The sequence below is a fragment of the Lytechinus variegatus genome, chromosome 5, assembly GCF_018143015.1.
Source record: "Lytechinus variegatus isolate NC3 chromosome 5, Lvar_3.0, whole genome shotgun sequence".
Classification (NCBI taxonomy): Eukaryota; Metazoa; Echinodermata; class Echinoidea; order Temnopleuroida; family Toxopneustidae; genus Lytechinus; species Lytechinus variegatus.
The window spans coordinates 47,796,552-47,806,188 of record NC_054744.1 but is presented as its reverse complement, the minus strand read 5'-3'; positions in this window follow the sequence as shown (position 1 = coordinate 47,806,188).

Here is a 9,637-nt window from a genome sequence, read left to right as displayed (position 1 = left end):
ATTGAAGATAACGGCACCTTATTGGTTAGCTCGGTCGCTGTACTCCATCGATTGGTATTATGTCTTCAAGTACTGAACGTATTCTTGCACCCCCCCCCCCCCGGCCAAGGGAAAATTGACACCTGGGGCCTGTTGTACAAAAGAATTGCCATTAAAAATAAAACTCTGGCAAACAAAATTATGCCATGGAAAATTACACATTAAAAACTTGGGCAAAAAAAATTGCCAGTTTTTTATGGCAAAAGTTTCATGCAACGGGCCCCAATTTCAACCCTTTTGTGATGATAAGCGCCCTGAATCGTGCTATTCATTTGGATCAGTGTCCTCACCATGACAACCATTAAGGCTAGCAGCCAACTTGTAATGCTGAACACCATCATCACTATTTATCTTTTCAAAGTTGGTATTCAAAGATTCTCTGCTCATGTTTTGATTTGGAGAGCGACTTCAGTTATTGATTATAAATAAATTTGTTTGTACATGAAAAGAGACGTGATTGATTCGGTTGTTATGATTAGGTTCCTTCAAGTGCCTTGAGAGTATCGATCAACATGATGACTTGATTCACAAAACATAAAAAGGGGGTTCTTAGGCCACTGGCATGGTCAACTTCGATAATAAGGAGTGACAGCTTTCAGGAAGGGTATTCCTTTGAAAGCTTGAAGTAAGTAATTAGGCCATTGTTTTCTTTATTCTCATCAGGAAGAGTATGGTGTACTTGAAAGTATAGGGACTTAGAGCAGATGTGGTTTTATTCAAGGGCAAGTTTAATTATCATCCTCCCTTGTCAACCTAAAACCTCAAACATGACAAGAGACTCTTCACATCTGTCGAATAATAGACGCAATAATGACATTCGATATTGACAGAACTCCATGTCAATATGCTCATATTCATCATCAAGTAAAATTTATTCCCAACACAATCGTTCTACTTTCAAATCTTGCACGTCTCTGGACCATGTGGACCAAAGCTGTGGAATAGCATATAGCCTTCCCCAATAGCCTATAGAGCAGAGACCCAATCAACTTTAGAGTCCTTGAAGACCTCTCTGTTCCCAACTCCAACATCATCGCTAGAACAAAATAATTGTAGCACTTCTAGGATAGTGTTTGAACTCAATGATGCTTCTATAAGCACTGTTTTAATACATTGAAACTTGTGAAACATTTCCTATTTTTTAAAAAAGTACCCTGAGCGCCCAGCAGAGGCGGGTTCTATAGAACTCATCATCATCTGAAGTTACGATTTGTTACCATCGAAACATGCACCGTTAGAGAATTTTTCCTTAAAATAAAAGAAGTTTCTGCAGAAGAGTCTCGAGAACACCTGTAATCTCACCAGATTGTGTAATCTTATATATTATATTATGTAAAATTACAGGAAAATTACAGGAAATTGGTATTTGGTGTATGGAACCTTACAAATTTCCTTAAATAAAACACCATTTTCCTTTTTTAAACAGATCTGGGGCCCGTTGCAGAAAGAGTTGTAATCAATCGCAACTCTAAAAATCATGCGCAACATGATTTTCAACCAATCAACAGCGCGCATTTGGGACTTCCGATTGATTTTTTGACTTGCGATTGAACGCAACTCTTTCTGCAACGGACCCCTGTTTTGTTAAATTCTAGAAAAGTTCATGTTTTATGAATTTACAGAATGATTCTGTTATTGCTTTCTGCACAATCTTGTTTTTTTTCTGTAAAATCAGGGGGGGTGGGGTTAGAGCGTATTACATAACGAGGTTATAAATCTATTAAAATGCATTATCCACACTAAAGTATCTTTATTGGCATCCCATGATCAGAATGGGGAATAAATACAAATTCAAATTTTTTAGTCGCTCTTCTATATTTGATTAATTTCGAATTCGCTCTTTGATGAAAGCGACACCTCATTACATATAATTTCTCATATCAATTAATAGATTCTCATGACATATCTCGCTTTATAAACTGAAACGAATAATAATATCAATCGAATAAATGGCAACTGAAATAAATATTTTGAAATCAATAACTCCACTATAGAGGCGTGTTTTAGCTTCAGGCGGAACATTGATAATGGTCAATTTCACTCGAAAATGACATATGGTCAAACATTCTAAATGTCATTATCAAACTTTTGTAATAAATTGAACACATTTTTGAATGATAATGTGAAGCAAATTTGTTTTGGCACACTGATAAAAAGGATACCCATCACCGTGAATAACATGATGAAAGTGTGATGAAAATCATGAATATTAAGGAATAATATATCCATAATTGAGGAGAATTTCTGTTTGAAGTTCAACAGAAAGAAATTCTCTCAAATATATCCATCTTGACAAGATGGATATATTTATGTGTAAATTTACTTGTATTTTATATTTTCCACGTGATCCACTGGATTTTATTTTCTCCAAAGGGGCAATTAACATGCATATTCAATAGATATTATCAATTAACAATCTCAAAGAAGAAGAGGATAAAAATATAACACTGAAAAATATATGAAATATTTCTTACCGGTTTAGGATGTGGGTTATTAGCACGCCCGTGGCAGATTGGTCCAGGGAGAACTCCTAGAAGTTGTCTTGACATTTTGATGAGTTGTTGAAAAGTTTTGTTTCGTAAATGCCACTTTCCCTTCAAGCTGGTAATCCGATTTTCTTTCCTATCGCGAGAAGTTTAGCTTTAAAATTTGCGTTAAAATACGTTCTCAAAATATCTGTAATACCTACATTACAAAATCAGATTTTTGAAAAAAAATTAAAAAATATGTAGTGTCGGTGCCGAATTATGATGTCTCCGCGCCGCACGCTGACCGAGCCTCGACTCGTCAATGCTCGCAGATAATTGCCTTCAGCTGAAAATGAAAATGTTCCGATCAGCGTTCGTCAGCTTTCCGAGTCTGTACCACCGGTGTAGATTTCACCGATCAGAGACGCCGCGCCCCGTTGTCCCTAGCAGCAGTAGTAGATTGATATTTTAATTACAATAGATAAATCACTCGAGCGGAACAACATCCAAACCAGTCATGCTTTCCAATACCAGAGAGGACTCCTTTCTCCAGAAGCACGACTCGCGCATGAGCACACAAAACGCTGACGATTCTATAGCAAAGAAGGGATTCCAGTCTCAAAGTAATCCCACGCCCACTTTACCTCATTACCATGAAAACATGGAATCAATAGTATGAAAGGAAAGTCAGTCGCGTTTAGTGATGAATACAAAGGCCAGTCGTAGTGAAAACACAAAGAAATCGATATAGTTAATTGATCAGAAACACTTCATCACAAAAGAATTGATTAAAATCATTATGTGTGGGTACTAATCCGATGATGTATGTACAAAAGAAAGTTGTTTTTACGATGAAGCTTTCGCTTTCTAAGCCGTGTCATATTAAGTTTAATTGAGTTAAACATTGATTTTCCTTTTCAACATTTCTGTTCAAGTCAGAAAATACCAAGTAATGAAGAATAATAAAATGAAATGTCACAAAATGCATTGTACGTGTTTTATATTCTACATTTTTTCTTCATTTTTTTTGTTATTTTCTCTTTGTATGTTACTTAACTGAAAGGGGTCATTTTTTTAATAAGCCATTATTTGTGCCTTTTTTAGTATAGTATAGTAGTATAGTAGTATAGTATAGTATTTATTTTCCGTATAAAAAACAGCAAAAAAAAAGCAAAACGGATGGATTGCCCATTTTCAGTTTAGTCGACATGACTATACTGTTCTTCCATGGGGTCCATATACAATACAAAGTAAAAAGAAAACACATATGAAAGAGCATATCATATACGGTAAATCAAACAGAATAACAAAAGTGACATGATATATTTTTGACCCCAATATAAGTATTGATTGCCTTGTATTGATTTGTATGTATTGTTGTGGAAATAAGTTTAAAGTGGAAATAAGTTTAAATTGAACATATTTTGTGTTTTTCAAAGCACTTAACTTCAAAATGTATATCATTGCCTAATAATAAAACAGTTCTCAATTATTATATCGGACAGATTTTGATGATAAATATTACAAAAAAAATATTTTTATACTATAAGATAATATCACGGGCTTACACACTGTTATTGTCACCAAATTAATTTTCGGCACTTTGGGGGTCACATTGATTGTTTATTCATTATAATAATATGCTATGCTGTACAACGACCGTCCAGTAAATATAACTCTCAACACCCATGGCCATGTCTTAATATGTTTCTTCATATTATACTGCATCATGAGTTTTGCTTATGAGGGTTATTATAGTATAAATTATGTTCATATCGATATTTTTATCAATTATCAATTATGACTGTGACAAGATGAAATACATAGACCTAAAAATTCCAGAAAAAGTGGGATTCCCTCTCATGGGGGGGGGGGGTGATTCGAGAAATTAAAAAGTTGAGATTAAAAGAGTTTGGGAAGTTGTTTTAAGGAAACTTGTGTTTTTCCCCTCTATCATGGGGGCTTGGGGATAATCCCGACAAACAGGCACTCCCTCTCCCCAAAAAAGAAAGGTTATGAAACATCGATAGCTTTGTAGCGTAATTTCTTGACGCACTGTGTTGTTGGCATTTTAACGAGCGATGCAGCCATTTTTCTTCCGCCATAATTAAGGTGTGGTCCAAATTTCTCGGTTCAAGGTGACGGCTCTCTTGACTAATTAGTAATGCCTCACCAGTGGATTGTAAAATTTATTATTTGAAGTTACCTCACACGATTATATAAAAATTTCAACCACACAATAAATTAACATTCGGGGCTTTATTCCGGACTACTCTATTCATTCTAACCAAACAATAAAAGCGAATTAGCTAATGAAGTAATTAGTTAGTATATCCTGATATATCTATAACTTAATTATTCAATCACCCATTATACAGTGCGTATCAAAAAAAGTTTACACTTTGGAAAAATCCTGTAAAATTATACATTTGTAATATCCTGAAGATTTTTCCACATTTTAACATTGATACAGATCCATTTAAGCAAATAACGATATAACTATCGAAAAATATTTCCGCTTGAGTGAGCACCACTTACTTTTGAAAAGTTAGTGAAAAATAATTTGCGCAGAACTTTGAAATAGCTATGCGAATAAAAGTAAATCTTTATCATGAAGAACATGTAGAATTTAGCAAGTAAAATTGATTTGAAGATATCTTTGACCTCTTTTAACTTCTTTCCTTGCCCAATATATACACTTCGAAGAGTGCATTGCGCCCCGCCCCACTCCCCCACACACCAAGGCCATCAAGACGATATTTGATTTACACTGAGCTGTGATTTACATAAAATGAATTAGGCTTGATTTTCATTTTCTTAATCATTGTCAAGCTTGGGAAAAGTGTGGGGAAACAAGTATTAAATGAAAAATTAAATGTCAACCCACTTGAAATAATAAAAACTTAGTAAAAATGTGCTGGAGATATCTGATGTAAACTTTTGTTCAGATTCAGTTATGTCCTCAGATCCAGCTGGCACAAAAAGGGTAAAAGTTGTGCTTACTAAGTGTTGAAATTTCAATTTGGGTGGCAAATTTGTTTAAAAATGCTTTGAATGTATCTGTTTTTATCTTAATTGACTAAAAGTGCAAGGGAAATGTAGGAAAAATGTATCGCAGGGTAAGTTTGATTTCGCCCTTTCCCCTTGACACTGTGTGAAAACGAGTATTTCTGCGCAAACAGATTTCTGCAAGCTTTACAGAAATGGACAGTGCTCACTCAAGTGTAACATTCTGTCAAAACTTTTACTTTCATTGGATAGATGAGACCCAAACCCAAGATTATATGTGAAAAAATTACCCACATGTTTTATATTTTTGAATTCCCAGAGCTTTTTCAAAGTGTAAACTCTTTTTTGATACGCACTGTATAATCTTTCTCTTTCTTTGATTCTTTCTTCCTTTCTTTCTCTCACTCTTTCTTTTTCATTTTTCTTTCTTTTTTTCTTGTTCTTTCTTCCTTGCTTTCTTCCTTTAATTTTGTTACTTTCATATTCTAATGGGGGGGGGGGTGTAGTCCATTTTTTTAACAAAAAAAAACTAGAATAAATGCCTCAACATACCAAGTTTTGACAGAGTTAACTGCAAGGACAAACAAAATACAGAATTTTAACTCCTCAATGAGTTTATTAATCAATAATTCAAATTACAAATATTGCTTTCACTTGTGAAAAAAGACATTGGTTCTGTACTACAAAACGATTTTCAAAAAGGATCACAATCACATGTATGAATATCAAAAAGAAATAACAGCCAACGAAAAAGCTCCACATAATAGGATACTTCACAAATTAAGTTTTACTCCGATTGTAAAAATGTCTGGCAAACTAAAATATGACCATAACAACTTATGTCAAAAACCACACCATGCAATGTGTGTATCAGCCTTTTGACAAGGACTTGCGACTTGGTTATATTACTTGTCATGTAGTGGCCGAGACAAGACTAGCGGCAGACAAAGAGAGTTGACAAAGCCCTTGTGAGCAAGAGATCATGTGACATCAAGTTTAAGGCTTGATGTATATCAGAGAAATGATTCGAAAAAATAGAGAACGCCTCTGTCAGTCTCGCCTGCATAAAGTGATTCGATATAGCAGCAGTCAAGGGCGCCGGAAGCGGGGGGGCAGGGGGGGCACTTGCCCCCCCAAATAAAATTTGGGGGGGGGCAAAACGAGATTTTGCCCCCCCCCCCCAATGTGCCCCACTGAAAGATGAAAAATGATAAATTATTTAAGGACAAAAGTAAATGAATGCACTTTTCTGCCTGAAAATTGTCATTTCCATTGTCAAAAATGAAAAAATTTTGCCCCTGACGGGGCAAATACATTATCATAGTAAGCCTTGCGTCTTTTGACGAGCAGTTCCTCTGTGAAACATAGCTTTGATAAGCACCTTTTTCCATCTTATTACAGTGTGATAACGTTTAACATTTTAATGAATACATTTCAGACTAAAAGCGAATGGCAAATTTATAGTGGTCCACCAATGATATAGGTTTATAATTCTATGATGCTGCTGTGTCGTCTAACAAACGCGCGGTCGCCCAGAAACGCTCAGACCGGACCCGATATCACTAACGCGCGTGAACACTAGTTACTCGAGCAAGATATGGAATCTATGTCATAGCTGTCAAGCCCAGAAACCATAACATCTCGAGAAACTTGTTTCAATTATTTCATTTTCAACTAAATATAACTTGAGTTAATACAGTGATAACAAGAGAGCGGTGTTGGCTCAGTCGGTAACGCGTCTGCCCGTCGAAGTCGAACCAAAGATCGTAGGTTCGAGTCCACCCTGGGCGGATGACTGAAGTCAGTGCGTTGTGTGTAAACGTCTCTCCCATGTTTCATAGATGCAGGCTATGTTTCAATGGAAAACACTCCGTCCCTCGGATAGGACGTTAAATGGAGGCCCCGTGTAGAGGAAAGTCACCACCTTTGCACGTTAAGAACCCACTGCACTATTCGTATAAGAGTAGGGGGAAACCCCGGTGTCGAGGTCCACCTGCACCCCCCCCCCCCCCCACCAAATCAGTTATATCGGGAGGAGAGACCTGTGGATCATAGTGATTCAGTTCGCTTTTCGCCTCCCAGGCACAGGTGACGCCAAACAAATAATAATAACAATTCAGTGCCCTAAAGAAACTACCAAGGTCATTTCAACTCAATATAGACATGTTATCAGAAAATTACACTCAGAATAATCATGTGTAGAGGTTTATAATTTATGATTTGTAAAAATGGTTAATCCCACTCGAAAGCAACTTAGAGATAATGTTTAGACATGTAACAAATAAAATCATCTGTGAAAGTGTCTTCTTGACCGGACTCATATTATCCGAGATATGAATAAAAATGTAAAGAATATAAAAGAAAAAAATAAGCGTTACAGTACTGCTCTACTGTAAAAAAAATCTTAAGATATTTTCACTGCCCCGTATTTTCCTCTATTCCTCTCATTGGCATGATTGGAAGGCGTTTTGTCTGATACTATTTGAGCTCATATATAGCACTTATGAATTTTAGATTCCAAAACTTCTTCCCATTACCTGTTACTAATCAGATCGAGATGGCAGCTATGTTCTCTGGTTCATCCCAGCTTTTGTTTTTCATGGACGTTTGCAAAAATAAACAAAAATAAAAAACCCGGGAGTGGGTGGGGCTGCAAGACCTAAGTTTTCGAAGAAACGTAAGAGCGAGGGGATTTGTGATGGGGGAGCTTTTGCATTTTCTAGAATTAAATTGAAGGATTTCGTGCACACTTTTGGTGAATTTTGTGAATTTTGCCCTCTCGATCGGCGGCCCCCGGCTGCGTACGGTCATGTTTGTCATCTTAAAGTCTTTAAAAGGCCTATATTACATTGGTTTGAAACAATTTCGTTTGCAATAAGGCTCGTAATTTGCTGGAACTGCGACCCTGGTCATGAAGAAACACCAGGCTGCGTCAGAAGGGAGGAAACAGAAGGAGCAAAAAGAACTCCAAGACTGTTTAATTCTCAAGAAATTTATTTTTGAATGCACTTAGAAACGCAACTATTATACTCCATTTTTACACAAAATCCTTACCGTGGGGGGGGGGTCCCATAGCCTCTCCCGCTCGATCGCTTCGGTATCTCACGCTGTCAAAAATATTGTGCCCCCTTCGGGATTTTGCCCCCCCAAAACTGAAAGTGTTCCGGCGCGCCTGCGCAGCAGTGCTGACTTTTTAAATAGCTATTGAATAATTATTCACAAAAGAAAACATTCACATGATAATAAAATACGATGTCTAGTGGCCCAAAATTACCTTTGACCATTATCATGTGATCTAACATGTGTGCAAAACAATCATACTTGATTACCCTTAATGTCTATGTTTCATGAACTAGATCCATAAACTTGTCAAGTTATGATGCCAATTCAACAAAATAATTCCCTCATGACCAAAGTTCATTGACCCTAGATGACCTTTGACCTTGGCCATGCGACCTGAAACTTGCAAAGGATGTTTAATGATACTTGATTACTATTATGTCCAAGTTTCATAAATCAGATCCATAAACTTTCAAAGTTATGATGGTAATTCAACAGATACCCCCAATTCGGCCAAAGTTCATTGACTTTTGACCTTGGTCATGTGACCTGAAACTCAGGCAGGATGTTCAGTAATACTTGATTACCCCAATGTCAAAGTTTCATGATTCTAGGTCCATATACTTTCTAAGTTATGATGTCATTTCAAAAACTTAACCGTAAGTAAGATTTGATGTTGACGCAGCCGCCGCCGCCGCCGCCGTCGGAAAGCGGCGCTTACATTGTATAGTCTCGCTCTGCTATGCAGGCGAGACAAAATGAAATTAATGCAAGGTCAAATATGTACATGAATTCAACCATGCAGCCAAACCTATATAGGATGCCAGGACAAAAGACCTTTACAATACTGTATGATCTCAGTTTCAAAAAGCTTGAAACAGAAGTTCTAATATATCTAAATTTTGAACAAATTTTATGAGACATAAAGACGGAATATCTCCCACAGAGGATCAAAGACATCGTACCTGCAAAAGTGAATTTTTGAATGGACGGTCATGGGCAACATTGAAACAAATATACTATTCTATGAATAATTGAAAATAATATTAAAACAACTGTCT